Source organism: Martes martes, assembly GCF_963455335.1.
Source record: "Martes martes genome assembly, chromosome: 2".
NCBI classification, from domain to species: Eukaryota; Metazoa; Chordata; class Mammalia; order Carnivora; family Mustelidae; genus Martes; species Martes martes.
The window spans coordinates 49,421,850-49,436,798 of record NC_137889.1 but is presented as its reverse complement, the minus strand read 5'-3'; positions in this window follow the sequence as shown (position 1 = coordinate 49,436,798).

Below are 14,949 nucleotides of genomic sequence, written 5' to 3'. Positions count from 1 at the left end.
TTGAAGAGGTTTTGGAGAACCTATGTAATCTGTCAGGGTACAGTCGGGAAAATGGAAGCCAAACAAGATATTCACATAGACATAATTTAGTCTAGGAAATTGGTTACATAGTTACTGAAAAAATGAAAAAATAAAAGGGAATGTTGAGATTACCCGGAGCTTAATCTTTCCTTACAAGATCTCAGACCATCCTTAATAATGAAGCCCAGCATCCCCATAGTGTTAGGTTAAAATGATGACTAGGTAGCCATACCAGCAATGAGGTGGTTTCACTCATCTCAGTAACTACTCCTGCACAAGGATCTTGGGTATACGGTGTGACAGAGAAGATTCTGAAAATCCAAGACCCCAGTTGGCATCATTTAGTACCGGTGAATGGAAAGAAAGGCAAAAATATTTCTAAAGGTCCTGGAACTGAGGATGGGTATGTTCAGGCTGCAACTGGTAGAGGAATGCTATCCTGCTCCATAGGAACAGTTACTAGGTCTTTTTTTTTTTTTTTTTTTTTTTTTTTTAAATAGCCTCCCCACTAGTGGAACCCAGCTCGGGGCTTGAACTCACAACCCTGAGATCAAGACCCTAAGATCAAGGCCGAGCTGAGATCAAGAGTCAGAGACTTAACTGACTGACCTACCAAGGCACCTCTCTAGGTCATTATTGAAGTCAGTTGTATGGCTTATTATTTGGGCAGGATCTTATACTTTCTTTTCTGTAGGTATTATATGTGAATATTTTCATTGTTGCCTTGTTTATAAATGTCACCCCATCTTCTTCTTTACAGAAGTGACTCTGTGACTTGTAGTGAAGTATATATTGAGGGGTTGAGTATAATAACTCATCTTTGAACTCTATGAGCAAATCTGGGCTTACCCAGAAAGGTCGCATCTAATTTCAGGTTCATTTTGCTGATGCATCTGTTGAAAACAAGCAAATTGTTACTAGAACTTCTTAAGACTTCAGAGGTAGAATATTAGGATTTTAAGAGATAAGTGGAAAATTCTTGAGTGTTAATACTTTGCATCAAGAGCTGTATATGTGTCCACTGGTAAATACTACCAGAATTTATGGGAGATATTTCTGACATAGTATAAATACCCACTACTTTAGAGGAACATGTGTCATTTCAATTCACACTGTGCTAAGGGCTCTTGATTGATAACTTAGTTTGCAACATACTCCTCACAGTGGAACAAGGGGATGTAGAAGTACCTGTGGATGCTGATGGGTATATCTTGCCTGTTCCTTGCTAAATTAATAATTTGGTTATTCTCCAATATGAATTCCTATTTAATCCTAGTTGTCTAATCTTGTGCTGTTTGTACCAGGAGTTTGTACCAGGAGTGAGGGTCAGGTGTTGGAACCTCATGGAGGGGTATACAGTTAAAGAACAAGCAGTGTCAAAGTAATCTCTCCATTTGGAACTTGGAACTGTGAAATATACAGCCCATATTTGCTCATACCCTGCAATTCATGAGATAATCATTGTACCATTATGAAAGGTTAAGAATTACCCCTATCAATGGCATCTCCTTTAGAGAGATGTTAGAATATTAGAGAGATGTTAGAATATTAAGAAGTTAGAATATTTAGAGAGATGTTAGAATATTAAGAAGTTAATACATAAAGGTCAGGACAACCTCTCCTTATTGACTTAAATAATACAGTGTGGAAAGAGGTAGTTCTAATAGAGGAAATCAACAACTTCGAGATTAAAATAAAGTTAAATTGGTAAATGTGATTCTTCAACAGGAAACTCTTTCTTAGGTAAATGAGTTAAACTGTCAGGAATCCAGATTCAACAATTTGATGAGTTGGTCCAGCAGGTTACTCTGTAACCAAACAAAGTCTCCATGGTCAAGAGTAAGGAACTCATAACAGTAATTAAGGAGTGGGGAGGAATAAACTACTCAGCTGTGATTTCATGCTCTGATTTTCTCCATCAAGGGGGAAACGGATTGGGGAATATTCACAAGATAAAAATAAAGACCAAGGAAGAAGAAAACTAGCCAAGTCCATTTCTTCTACATTTTGTGTTTATATTTCCTCTATATATCAGAGGAAAAACTAAACTAACCTAACCTAAAACTAACCTCAGAAGGAAGAAGGAATGAAGGAAGAAAGGAAGGGTGAAGGGAGGGAGGGAGGGAGAGGCAGGGAAGGAAAAAGTTAATTGATGTACTAGATGCCAGAAACTGATACCAGATAGTTTCACACAATTAACTCATATTTAAATTTCACCAAAAAACCTGAAGAGTTAGCTTTTGTCTTTTCCATTTTTAAGATGAAAAATTATATAGATTGTTTTGCCTAAAGTGAAGTAGCTATTAGGTGGCAGAGCTGGGGTTTAATCTGGGTTTATGTCTATTCTATCTAACTATAATATAGAGTTGTAAAACCAAACCCATGGCTGTGGACTAGCGTGGGCAGGAAAGTGAAGCAGCACAAAGGAAGTAAAATCTGACAAGACACTTGAAGAAAGTTAGGCTACAATAAGAAAGGAACTCATCAGAAGTGTTACTTCAGGAGGACTGTAGAGCCTTAGATAATCTCACTGGAAATGAAGAAAGCTTCAAAAATAATGACCTAAGTGTCCATCTTCATAAGTTACATGAATGAACAATAGAATAAACTCAAAGAAAGTAGAAAGTGATAATTAAAATAAGAGTGGAAACGAGTGACATAGACAACAACAACAAAAAACAAAGATAGTCAAGAAAGCCAAAATCTTATCCTTTGAAATTAAAAACACTGGACTAGGGGCACCTGGGTGGCTCAGTGCATTAAGCCTCTGCCTTCGGCTCAAGTCCTGATCTCGGGGTCCTGGGATCAATCCCCGTATCGTGCTCTTTGCTCGGCAGGGAGCCTGCTTCCCCCTCTCTCTCTGCCTGCCCCTCTGCCTACTTGTGATCTCTTTCTCTCTCTCTCTGTCAAATAAATAAATAAATAAATTTTTAAAAAATTAAAGAAAAAAAAAACACTGGACAAATCTTTAGCCAAACTTTTCAAGAGATAAGGAACAGAATACAAATAAATAATTGCGTCAATTGGACAATCTTACATAACCACATATAGTAAGAAAACTATAACTATGTGCTGATAGCTTGAAACTTACATAAAATCAACAAATACATGGAAAAACTCACTTAACAGAATTGACTCAAGAAAAATTTAAAAGCTTGAAAATTCTGTATTTGTTAAAGAAATGTAAATGATGGTTAAAAATTCCCCACCATAAGCATACCTTAGTGGCTCAGTCAGTTAAGCTTCCAACTTCTGGTTTCAGCTCAGGTCATATTCTCAGAGTGTGAGATCAAGCTCTCCATCAGGCTCTGTACTGCTTAAGATTCTCTCCCTCACCCTCTTCCCTTCCCTGCTTACACTCTCTCTTAAAACAAAAAAAAAAAAAAAAAAAAATCCCCACCTTAAAAGTAGTAGGAGGCCCAGGTGATTTTATATGTAAGTTCTACAAAATTTTCAAGGAATTGATCATCCCAGTTGCACATAAATTTATTCTAGCAGTAAAAAAGGAAAACATTTCCCATATTATTGTATGAGGACAGCATAACCCTTATTCCAAAACTAGATTTATATATTCTATGAAAGGAATATTACTGGCTTATTTCACTCATGAATACAGGTGCAAAAATCCTAAACAAGATATTTGCAAATTAATTCAACAGTGTATATAAAGGATTATACATCATAACCAAGCAGAATTTATCCCACTAAAACAAGAGGATTTTTTTCTTTTCTTTTTTTTTTTAAAGATTTTATTTATTTATTTGACAGACAGAGATCACAAGTAGGCAGAGAGGAGGAAGCAGGCTCCCCGCTAAGCAGAGAGCCCGATGTGGGGCTCGTTCCCAGGACCCCGGGATCACGACCTGAGCCGAAGGCAGAGGCTTCAACCCACTGAGCCACTCAGGCGCCCCAACAAGAGGATTCTAATAACAGGAAATCCTTAAAAATAATCACTATATTAGCAAAATAAAAAAGAAAAATCATATCATTGTACAATATATGCTGAAAAGGTATTTGTTGAAATTCAATATTAATACATAATAAAAACTCTTAGTAAATTAGAAACAGAAGGGAACTTCTTAAGCTGATAAGGAGAACTATTTTTTTTTTTTGTAATGTCCTAAAGCAAACATTATCCTCAATTTGGAAACGTTAGGATTATTTTCTTTAAAAGCAAAAGCAATTTGATCTCATTTCTGATAATATTAAATAGATCATCTTAGCCAATGTAATAAGACTCAAAATAGCAATTAAAGTTAGGAGGATTGTAAAGGAGAAAGTAAAATTATCACTATTTACAGATTATGTGATCAAAATTTACAAGGAAAATCTGAAATAATTTACTGAAAATTTATTTAAAGTAACAGAAGAGGTTAAAACGGCTTTTAGATATATATGTTTGTGTGTGTGTTTATGTATATATTTGCATGTATATTCAAAAATTAGTTTCAGTTCTAGAAAACAATAGCAGACAACTAGAAAACATAAAGGGAAGGTAGCATTTATAACAGTCTCAGAGAATATAAAGAATCAAGGAATAGCACTAACAAAATATATGCAAGATAAGAGATGTTATAGGACGCTTAAATAAATGGAGAGATAGAACACGTTCTTAGCAAGATTTACTACAGAAATTACTGTTTCCAAATTGAAGTATAGATTCAATGCAATTCCAATTAAAATGCCAATAGTGGGGGTGCCTGGGTGGCTCAGTGGGTTAGGGCCTCTGCCTTCGGCCCAGGTCATGATCCCAGGATCCTGGGATCAAGCCCCACATCAGGCTCTCTCCTCCACGGGGAGCCTGCTTCCTCCACTCTCTCTGCCTTGTCTCTCTGCCTACTTGTGATCTCTGTCTGTCAAATGAATAAATAAAATCTTTAAAAAAAAAATGCCAACAGTGTTAGTTTGCTTTTAGAATTTGATAATATTAAACAATGTATAATAAAAAGTAGAAAGCCACAAATAGCCAGGACACTTCTAAATAAGAAGTATATGAAGACAGCACATGCCCTAAGTAGATATCAGGAATTACTATAAAACTATAGTAATTTAAACTGTACATACTGATATACAAATAGACAAACTGATTAATGGAATACATTGGAAAGACCTTAACTAGACCCATGAATATATGGAACTTTGGATTAGGACAAAAGTGGAATATCTGAGCAGTGAAAAAAACTAAGGATTGTTCAATAAATGGAGCTACAAACAAGCAGTTATCTACATGGACAAAGACGCACATAAATTCTACCTCACTTCATGGCCAGATATCAATCCAGGTGAACCAAGGACATAAATGCAAAAACAAAACTTAAAAACCCTTAGTAAAAAAGTAAAAGAAACACCTTTTAAATCTTGAGGTGAAAAAAAGTAGTTTTAGACAAGCTATCAAAAAGGGACTATAAAGCAAAAGACCGATATATTTAACTATATCAAAATTAAGAACTTTCGTTCACCTAAAAATGTCATACCTAGTGTGAAATGACAAGTTGAAAACTGGGAGAAGATACTACTATGTACTCAACCTATGAAGGATATCCATCAACACCATATAGAGAACTCCTATAAAGCACAAACAATTCAACATGAAAATGGGCAAAAGACACGAACAGGCATTTGAGAATAGGCAGGCCCTGTGACCATTAAATACTTGAAGATATGTCCAACACCATTAGCAAAGTAGGAAATGTGAATCAATTCCATGATGAGATATGGTTTTACACCCATTTAATTGGTTAAAAATCACAATACCAAGTGCTATAAAGGATGTGAATCCATAGGCTCTCTTTTACATTGCTGTGGGAATAACATGGCAAAAAGTTTGCCACTGTCTCTTGAAGCCAAACATTCATATATCTTATGACCAATGACTCTGCTCTTTGCTATATACCCAAGAGAAATTCCTGTACATTTCAACAGGAAATATGTATTAAAATGTTCATAGGAGCACTGTTTACAATAGCAAAAGCCTGAGTAGTCCAAAAACCCATCAACAGAAGCGTAAATGAAAGAGCTGTGAAATATTTACACAGTGAATAGCATAATACGTGTCAGAAAAATGAACTACTGCAACATGCAACAATTATGATGAATTTTAAAAGTCTTCCAACATTACATTTAACATATTTTATAGTTAAAAACCAAGAAAAGTTACACACACACACACACAAAATGTTATGAATATGTAAAAAGGAAATCTATAAAATATACAGAAAGAAAAGCAAGGGCATGAATCAACATAGAAATTTCAAGTAACATCATGAGGGAGGAGACAGCAGAATGGTATGGGGGCGGGGGAACACATGATTTTATGTAGGCTATTTTTAAGGTCCTGGCTTTAATTTCAAGTTACATTTTATGGATACTTATTACAGAATTGAAACAAACAAAAAACAAATAAATAAATATTGGGCCATGTATACATCAATGATGAGAATGTGTTTGAACCAGATGATGGTTAATCCATCTAATCGTAATTAGGGAAGAATAAGGAGCCCTTGAGAAGTCTCTGGAGCCATAGAACTCCTGAGATGGAAATATTTCATATTTGCAGTATCCAGTGCAGTAACCACTAGCCTCCGCTGAGTTCTCGAATGTGGCTAGTACATCTGAGGAACTAAATTTGCAGTTGTATTAATTTGAATTAATTTATATTTAAATTTAAACAGCCATACAATACAAACAACGTTCAGTGGTGGGAGAAAATTAGTATTGTTCAGGGATCCGTGAGCAAATTGACCTGGCTTAAGTAAATGGTTCTCAGCAGAAAGTAGCCAAAAATAAGGCTGACCAAAGACATAAGTTACTTACCTTGTGAAAAATCCAGTTCACCATCTCCAAAGAGTGGAATATGTACTTTTCTTTCCTCTTCTTGTCTTTCCACTTAGGGTAGTGTGAGAAGCCTACTTAATAGCACGAAATTCAACTACCACTTATGATATGCATTCATTCATTCATTCATTCCTCATTTAATTTTTCTTTCTCCCTTCCCAAGGACCCTGTTTTAGTAAATGAACAAGATTTCTTGAAAGCAAAGAGGACATAAGCCAGTTATTATTTGAGTAAAGTCTAAGTCTGCATGTTTAAATGTATTTACCTCCTTCTTGTTAATGGCATCATTCAATCACAGTTTAGTAGCTTCCAAGTGAGAGGATTAGAAGTATCAGGGGAATTGCTCACTCAAACCAGGAAATGTGGGGGTTTAGTTCAAACAGTATCTGAAGGAAGCTGGTAAGCAACAGCTGAGAAGATGAAAGATCAGACCAACACCTCCCTTTGAAGTAAAGACTACTCAGACTGTGAGTATAACAATGTGCATTACTGCCAGAACTCCAAGTGGTTGTTTGACGCATGCTTTAGAATGTATCATAAAATCTATAAAAATATCAACAAGATGCTTTCAAGTGACACGAAACAGCTAGAGTGCCCTATTTGCAGGGACACTGCTGTTTAAAGGCAATTTGCTGGATTGCTTTCCATCTGGGACCAACGCAAGTGCCTTCCAATCTCTCTCCCTCCCCCCACCCCCAACAACCACCACCCCTTCCTTTCTTGCTCCCTCCTCCCATCCCCAGCTAGAAACTCAGATTTTAAATGTTTCATTTCTGCTTCCTTTGAGGGCCAGGAGGAGAAAATGAAGCTTTTCTTGGCTTGCTTCTCAACTCTCCTAAGAGATTCAGAGACAAAAAGATTGCTTTGGGAAAATAATAATGCCAAATGAGCATTAAAATAATAAATGGGTTTTCTGGAAATTAGGTTCTCAGAGGTCATGCAATTAAAAGTTAGGAGGAAAACACACCTCAGGCTTGATTGGAGGAGACAAGCGAGAGCCTGGGCAAATACTTCCACCATACTTCAAGTTCCATTGAAGGTTTGAAGCAAGGGAGCTTGTTGATTAATCTATTTGCATACTTCCAGGACTTGATAACAAGCCAGAGTGTGGTATAATTTCATAGGCACTGATTATTAATAATCATGAGGACCGTGATTAGGGCCCTGAATATGGAGGGGTCACAGCAGGGCACAAGGCAAACATGAGTCAGCAGCACAATATTATTTGAAAAATAACAAACAAAGGCCGTGAACTGCCTGAGGAGACGTGCGGATGCCTTTCATTACATGAATGTTGATATATTAGACTTCGTCGCGGCACAGTTAAAATCAAGGAACTTATTCCTCATATACTGTCCTCAGAAAAGCTTTATGGAAATTCAAGGACCCTTGGCAGCTTGTGTTTCAATTAACGTGCTTCCCTTGTGACTAGCGGATCTTTCAGTAGGGCAGGATCTGTTGTGATTCTTCCCTTCTCCCAGCAACCTCCATCACACGATCTTTGACTGAAGAACAAAGAAGAACCTTTCATAGAAGACCGTTCGTTGGCTTTGCTGAAGAGGGCACAGGGGTTCAGAGGTAAAGCAACTGTGCCAAAGACCCAGACCTAGTAAGGGGCTGAGTTTTGGATCAGAGCCTTGGCCCTTTCCGCCTTGGTCCCTATCTCTAGATAGCCCACCAAAACTCCAACTTCATTTTTTCACTGGGCTAGAGAATCAGATCTGAGAAATGGGACAGAATGACATATCCCTCGGCTGCAAAATCCTGAGGGTCTGACAAATCAGCTCGAAAAGCACTATTCTTCATTAGACCGATAAGCCACTTTGGAAATACCGTCTTTCACACGAAGGAGTGTTTGGTGAGGAATAGAAAGAGAGTGCCGTTCCAGGCTAATATGTTTGGATGGATTAAACTGTGGTTCATGTCTTCATTTGAGGAAACACTTCTCACTTATTCCCCCTCAGTCCAAAACAAGCAGGAGAGGAGAACGTGAGAAGCACTGCTATGCTAATGCTCGTGAATATGTGTCTGAGTCTACACGAATGCCCAGCTGAAAACATCACCCATACTCCAGCTGCGGGGCCTGTAATACATCTTTCTCCCAAGAGTGTGTTCTGCAACCCACACATAACAGAGGCCTGCTTAGAGGGTCTCTAAGGTCCTTTCAGATCTCACATTCTCTGGTTCCGTAATTTGGAGTTTTCCTTCAGACCTCTTAGCTCTTTTGTTAAGCTTAAAAGATAGTCATCTGTTTCAACTTTCGATTAATTCTGAGCTTTATTAATAGAATGTTATAGCACAATTCCTTTTAAGTATGTTATAAAAGCTTTGCTTTTTAATGCCTCAATCAAACACTTTTTTCAAAAGGAATATATCTTCAGTTCTTCTTCCTAATAGCAGGCTTCCCTAAGTTGTCCTTTTGATTCTGTTACATGGTAGATGAAAGACAGCCACAAATCCTCCTTCCTGAGAGGTGGGGTCTAGGTCCTCTCCCTTTGGATCTGAGTGGGCTCATTCCTGCTTAGCCAAAGAATGCAGCAAAAACAATACTGGGCTCATTTCTGGGTCTTGGCCTCAGGAATTTGGCAGCTTCCACTTCCTGTCTCTGGAGTATTTAGCTATCATGCTGTGACGGAGACAAAACAGCCTCCCAGAGGCACCTACGGGAAGAGGAATTGAGGACCCCAGCTGAGCACCCATCCAAATCCAGCACCAACTTGCCAGTCACGGAAGTGTTGCCATCTTGGAAGTAGGTCCTCCAGCCCCATTTCAGCCATGCCAGGTGACACTGAATGGACAACAGACCCCTGACCAAAACTGCAGATTCATGAGTGAATGAATGGTTGTGCTGAGGCAGTTTGTCACGTAGCAATAAATACTGCTAATAGTAATGATGCTGATGAAGATAATGAAAATAATAAAGCTGGGGCGCCTGGGTGGCTGAGTGGGTTAAGCCTCTGCCTTCGGCTCAGGTCATGATCTCAGGATCCTGGGATCGAGCCCCGCATCGGGTTCTCTGCTCAGCAGGGAGCCTGCTTCCTCCTCTCTGTCTCTGCCTGCCTCTCTGCATACTTGTAATCTCTATCTGTCAAATAAATAAATAAAATCGTAAAAAAAAAAAAGAAAATAATAAAGCTAACATTTCATGAGCATTTATCAGGTTCTAGATACAGTGCAAAACACTTCACATGAGTTATATCATTTAATTGTCACAACAAAGCAAGGAAGTAGCCACTCTCATTCCCTTTATAGAGAAGGAAAACAAAGCTTCGTGTGACGAAATACCTGGCCCAAGTACATTTAGCCAATAAGTGTAGACCCAGGTCAGCGACCCAAATCTTCCTTCTTGTTTTATGCTGAATTTCCCTCTGTGTCTCAATGCTCATGGTGACTCATCCTTGCATAGCTTTGTCTACTGTCTCTCTGTAAATAATACCTACGTCTGTTCTGACAATTACGACTTCTCACAAGCTCCCATCTGATCTCTGTAGGAGCACAGGTAAATATCTCCTTGGATCTTCCACGTCTGTGCTTGCTACCTCTAAACCTTGTAGTTCTCATCTGTAATTAATTCATTTGCCACTACTTCCCTTCTGGGCAGTGGGGATCCCACAAGTGATGGGCTGGGCCTTATTCCTCTCAATATCTTTAGCGTGTGACCCATAATTAGTTGACTCTGTACAAGTGTACTTAACTACATTCTTTTCCTGTTTTCACTTCGAAGTCATGATGTCCCAAAGCAAGCCATCATCATCTCCTCTTCCATATTCCACCAAAGACTTCGCCATTCTCATAGTCCTGCAAACTTGGTGGTATTTGACACCTGCTTCTCCTTCAGGCACTGAGTCCTGTCAATTCTTCAAAACACCTCTCACCTTTCACATGTTTGTTATATCCTCTCATCCCAGCTCCCATTACTACCTGTGGATTATTATAATTTTCCTAAAACTGGTATTCTTGCCTCATCTCCTCTCTTCCAATCTATCTTGAACATTTTTAAACGAATGCTAAATGAGTCTTTTTAATGCATTGCCTTTATCTCATCACTGTCTTCTCAAATCCTTCAGTGGCTTGGGACCCCAGGATCGTGTGTTATTGTTTAGTTTTGTGAATCAGTTAGGATGCTTGCAACTGCAAGTAAAACCCAACTTATACTGATCTGAGCAAGGAAATCTGGAGTTCAGAACTAGGACCCAATGGCTCAGGATTTTAAGGATCTAGTTTATTTGCATTGTTCCAGCATCGGTTTCATGCCATACCTGGTCTTTCTCATTTATGTTGAGTTGTGATGGTATTGAGCTACATGTATCCTCAATAACTCCCAGTAGATTTACTCCTTGTGGCTTTTTCTTTCATCTCTTTAGTAAGTTAAATTTTCTGTGGCTTACAACATGTGTTTATTTCTTATTCATTATACACGTTCAATAAGGGTTGGCTGCAGTTCTGCTTCTTATCATCTTCATTCCAGGACCCAGACTGAATGAGCAGCCCTTATATGGGATGTTCCTAGATCAAAGTGAGCCTCATGACAAAATCTGACATCCATGAGGCCAGGGAATCAATGGGATCCAAAGACCAAGGGCAGCATTGTGGGGAATAATAATATTCTCCACATTAAACTGAGTCAACATACTGATTTTTAACCCATCACCAGCAAATGGTTAGAGATTTTCCTTCTGCCAAGGCACACCCCTTGAGCTGAGGGTCAGTTCCCAAGAAGTTTTGCTATTACCCAACTGGGGAAATAAAGTTGGGGACTTACCATAATGTCCAATAAATATTTAATAATCAATGTCCCAACCCAGTGGTCCAGTCTCCTACTGCTCTCCCACTCATCAGTGAGCACTTTCTTCTGTGAACAAACATCTCCAACACTGGTTGTGCTGGTTTTTTCACCCGGAATGCCTTCTTCTAGCCTCTCATCCTGGACACACCTACCCACCTTCTAGGAAGCTCTATCCATCACTTCCATCCTCTGATATTACTTCTCCACTAACATGAAACACCACTGACAAACATGAACTTTTAAAATTTGAGATATCCCAAAACCTTAAAAATCATTTAGCTCAGCATCTCCTAAAGGGAGGATACCCCAATCCTTTAAAATTCTTTGTGCCCCCACCACAAAAGTAAGCAGTAAAAAATGCAATCAGAAACCCTGCATGTGTTATAATCTCTCTTAGTCATTTGTAATGTTCGGTAGCACCTAAAATCTCTGAAAGGTTTTTTATAAAGCTATTATAGTTAAGAAATCAATACACTAGTATATATTTGATAAGATTATTATTTTTTTAAAGATTTTATTTATTTATTTGACAGAGAGAGATCACAAGTAGGCAGAGAGGCAGGCAGAGAGAAGGCGGCGGGGGAGAAGCAGGCTCCCTGCTGAGCAGAGAGCCCGATGCGGGACTCGATCCCAGGACCCTGAGATCATGACCTGAGCCGAAGGCAGCGGCTTAACCCACTGAGCCACCCAGGCGCCCAGATTATTATTTTTGAACTAAGACACTGTTATACTTTGTTTAAATTGTCATTTTCTAAACATGTTTGTCACTGACTAATGTCCTGTATAGCTAGCAAGTATTCCCCATAACCACATTGGAAAATCCTGATTTGGCCAAACCTCTCATTTAATAGCCTACATTACTGAGATCCAGGTAAGTCTAGTGACTTATCTAAAGTCACACATCATCTGCGGTGAAATAGAAAGAGAGGCAGGCTTGGAAGTAAAAGTGTCAGGAGTATGTCTATCTTTTAATCAGGAGTTTTAATGTAGGTAACCACAAAACATTCAGAACATCAATGTTGCCTCCTTTGTTGCATGAGGATCATAATGATATTGACCTCTCAGGGTTGTTAAATCAGATAGTGTGTGAAAACACTTTATGAAGTGTACTATTTCATACAGATGTACAATTATTACATACAGAGAATGAGAGCTAAAACTCCAGTCCCCAGGCTCCCAGCCAGTGCTGTTTCTATACCATTTTGTCCCCACCATGCCCTCAGTCTCTTAATTCTTTCGCTACCTTTTAAGTCATTTCGATACTTCATATCTCTGTACCTGCGTCCTCAGAAAGACTGTAAGGTTCTTCAAGGTAGGTAATACATCTTCCATTTCCATTATTTGTTCACAGCACCAAGCACAATATCATATGTATAGTAAGTATTTGCAAAATAATAAGTTGAATTTACTCCCAGGGACAACTGGAAAATAATACTCAGTGTAGAGAAAGTAAAATTTTCAGGTATGCACTAATTTCTTTGTATCTACATGAATACTAAGAAAGACGTGAAGGTAATTCTACGCCCTAAAAGAAGTGCAAAGGGAGTTTCAAAGAAAATGAGTTAGATAATTTAAAAGTTTGACCTGAGAAAGGAAGGTTTACGAATTGAGAGATTTTTTTAGTACTCATTATGAAAAATTCTAATTGTGTTTCATAATGACAAGTCCTTACAATGTTAAAGTTCTACATGTAGTTTCACAACACTTTAAGTAAATATACATGAGTTTGTATATGTTCCATTAAAAGACTTGCACTGACAAGTACGAATTCTGGGGAAGTTGGTAAAAATTGGGCTTTATTATTTCCATTTATTTAAGAGTGGGAAGAATATTCAGATTGTCCATGATTTTAGAATTTCTTATGTTTAAAACATCTGTTTCCAAATAAGTTGAAAAAGTTTGAAACTGTATAGAGAAAAGTTCTCACCAATGTGAGGATCATTTTCCTCTAATAGGTCATGATTAATGTTTGAAGTAGAAATAATTTATTGGCATTGCTATTGCAAGATTAAAATTTTGTCTTCCTGCTTATTTTTGTTTTCGTGCTTATATCTCTTAGTAGAAACTGATGGATGAAATTCTCTTTGAAGCTGACTTCAGAAATTATAGTTATCCTATCCATTTGTGCAGTATCTCCCTTCATACAATTCTTCATTAATACTCCCAAATAGATTCACAAGATTAATGAGTGGCATATTTCCCATCTCCTTTTACTAGAAACCCTGGAAATACTTAAAAAGGAAGAATGCACTTTTACTACAAACATATTTAGAAGTTTAATTAGCCAAAATAGTATATAATCACATGTATCAGTCAGGATAAGCTAAAGTTTACTGCAAGAATAAACAACACTCCTAAATTTAAGACAGTTTATTTCTTGCTCTTATTACCTATCCAGTATGGGGAGCCAGGTGGCAGTGCTCATCCTAATCATTCAGGAACTCAGCCAGAGGGAGGTGTGTGTTTCCACACTCACCATGTGGGTGACAGGGAGAGGAACAGCGTATCACACTAGCAATTAAATTCTTCCACACTTAGCATAAATACATATCACTTCCACTCCCATTTAACTGAGTAAAAGCATAATCTAATTATGCCCAGGTAAATGAGGTCATACTGGTAGTCTCTTTTTGGGTTTGGCTATTTTGGCTTAAACTCTACTCTATACATGTGGTACATCAGTCACTAGCCATCCAGTCCTCTGTCCATCTCAGATCCATTTTTCCCTTACCGAGCAGATTCAGGGCTTCTTTATAAGGTTGACAATCTCCTTGAGCAACATTCCCAAACTTATGTACATTTTTTGCTGGGGTAAAACATACATAATATAGAATTTGCCATTCTAACCATTTTAAGTGTACAGTTTGGTGACGTTAAGTATGCTCGCATTATTGTGGAACCACCACAGCCATCCACCTCCAAAACTTGATCATCTTCTCAAAATGAAACACTGTACCCATTAAACGATGTGCATTTTTCATCATCTCTCTTCCACCCGCAAAAGACCCCAAGCCAGAGTTAGGCCACTGGCTTTTTCTTCCTAGAAGACACATCAGGGTTTCAGTCTGGATTCAGTTCTTTCCTAGAAAATTATCAACATCTCCAAAGGAAAAGTGCCTACACAAATTCTATGTCTGCTGCTAGGAGATACTGTCCATATTTATCTAAACTTTTAAGAGTTAAGAGGGGTGTTTGTAAGGACCATATTGACAGGGACTATAGCATAAGCTGGGACTATCCTACACAACTTGGGACATATGTTCATCCTATGTAGAAATCAGCAGTTCTCAAAGAGCAGCCCGAGAACC